Source organism: Myotis davidii, unplaced genomic scaffold (genome assembly GCF_000327345.1).
Source record: "Myotis davidii unplaced genomic scaffold, ASM32734v1 scaffold162, whole genome shotgun sequence".
Lineage (NCBI taxonomy): Eukaryota > Metazoa > Chordata > Mammalia > Chiroptera > Vespertilionidae > Myotis > Myotis davidii.
The window spans coordinates 4,283,200-4,285,421 of NW_006300036.1; the positions used below are offsets into that span (position 1 = coordinate 4,283,200).

The 2,222-nt window shown below is 45.6% G+C and overlaps 1 protein-coding gene across 3 annotated transcripts in view; it reads right to left on the reverse strand.

The window, feature by feature from the left end:
- Positions 1-1,952, reverse strand: part of SSX2IP (synovial sarcoma, X breakpoint 2 interacting protein) — a 36,676-nt gene extending 34,724 nt beyond the window's left edge. For 2 of the 3 annotated variants that reach the window (XM_015572121.1, XM_015572120.1), the window contains exon 1: positions 1,896-1,952. The gene's annotated coding sequence lies outside the window, so the exon portion shown is untranslated. The remainder of the gene's footprint in view (positions 1-1,895) is intronic. The other variant, XM_006776248.2, reaches the window with a different exon arrangement.
- Positions 1,953-2,222: the final 270 nt, after the last annotated feature.

A 2,222-nucleotide genomic window follows, 5' to 3' on the forward strand; every position in this document is an offset into this window, starting at 1 on the left:
CCCCAGTGGGGTGCCTGGCCAGTCTGGGTGAGGGGCTGAGGGCTGTTTTCAGGCTGGTGGGCAACTGAAGCTCCCACAGCCTCTCCTTTTTCTCTTTTTTTTTTATTCTGGGATTTATTTACCTTCTATAATTGAAACTTTGTTCAGCTCCTACTTGCTCCAGCTCTGAGGCCATGGCCTGCTGAAAGCAGGTATCTGGGGTTTGTTTAGCATCTATAATTGAAACTTTGTTGCTTCCGGAGCTCAGAGCTGGGCTGCAGCAGGCGGGGAACCTTGGTTTCCTCCATCACTGGAGCAAGCAAGCCTCCTGCTTGCTTCAGCTGCGTGGCTGCCGGCCACCATCTTGATTGGGTAAATTTGCATATCGCGCTGTTAGCCAATGGGAGGCATAGTGAAGGTACAGTCAATTACCATGTTTGTCTACTATTAGATAGGATTACTCTTTATCCCCCAAATCTCTTCTAACACATCAATGCACTGAAAGAGAGCTCAGCAGAAAAGTAATACCATGATTGCAAGATTTCCTTCACATTGTACATTATTTTAAGTGTTCTTTTTAAGTTTACTTGGAATTCAAACTTGAGAAGGTGCAATTGCTACCTAAATCAGAATTCTAAAACAAACTTCAAGTGTCAGAAAATAACAGTTTTTTCATTATATAGGAATGTGGTAACATTATACCATCTGGGCTTCTAAGTACTAAACAGGATTTTTTCACAAATAGCTAAAGTCTGCTAAAATCTCACAAAGTTAGAGCTACCAAATTGTTGGGTTAAAAAATAAAATTATTAAAACTAAGTCTTTAAACATTAGTCCTATCTTATAAATCCTCCTATATAATAAAAGCCTAATATGCAAATTGTCCCCTCAACCAGGGGTTTGACTGCTTGCTATGATGTGTGCTGACCACGAGGGGGCAGCACAGAACATGGTGGGCGTCGGTGACGTGACGCTGGCAGTGGGCGGCAGTGGAGGCACTGCCAGTCCCCATGGGCCCCAGCAAGAGTGGGACCGCGGTGGGATGGTGGAACAGGTGGAACATGGTGGGCAGCACAAGGCCAAGGCGGGTGCAAGAAGGAGCCTGATCACCCTGCCAATTGCTCCACAGACGGCAACCAGCGACAGTGGCTGGGGGGCCCAGCCCCAATTGATCGCCCTGCAGGCAGAATGATGGAGCAGGTGAGGGGATGGCTCCAGACCAAGGCAGGGTGCTAGGGAGGGAGGGGTACTGTGAGGCTGGGGGCACGAGCTGGGGCCCAATACCCGCAGGCCACCCCAAGGGACCCCACCCATGCACGAGTTTGTGCACCAGGCCTCTAGTTTAGTTATAAAACTTGAGACTGTTGGAAAATGCTCTGCATATATTATGGAGTTCAATCCTCAAAACCACCCAATATATTACATTATTTCCTTTTTACAGAGAAGGAATCAAGGACAGAAGGTTAGGTAATTTGTCCAAGTCCTAGAGCTGGCAAGTGGCAGAGCCAGGAATATTCCCCACCCCAGACTCCAGAGCCCATTCTCTTAACCATCACAAGCTGTGGCTTCAGTGGATGCAAGGCTCAGGAAGCAGTATTTTCTATCATCACCTATTAAATCAAATCTCCCAACTGAACAAAGACTGCACAAAATAGTGTGAAGGTGAAGACACACACTATGGTAAAGTAATTCACGTGTATCCCTTTGGATTGAGGGATACAATTTCAGTGAAACTCTAAGCCAGAATTTGCCATTAGAAAGTGACCCTCTTAGGGAGTAGAAAGCTACATTAAATTCTTTATATACACCTTTAAACCAGTTATTACTACAGTAAAAGAAACAGTATGCTGTAATGACAAAAAGCACAGGATCCAAAGTCAGACCACCTGGTTTCAAAGCCCATTCCCAGCACTTACAAGATTAGTGGCCCTGAACAGAAATCTCTGATTTCATTTTTTTCACCTGCAAAAAAAAAAGTAAGAGTCTTTACCTCAAAGGATAATAATGTGGTTAAATAATAAAGTCAGTTGCAAAATCGGCAGTAAAAGAGAAACATGCAAATTAACCTTCACTCCGCGATGCCCAGGAGCAACACCCACCAGCCAATGAGGAGTGAGTATGCAAATTAACCTGACAAAGATGGCAGGTTAATTTGCATACACCGGAGCTTCAGGGGACATGGCTCCCTCAGTTGCTCCCCCAAGCTGCTGTGCAGAGAGCAGAGCAGGAGAGCCAGCAGGGAG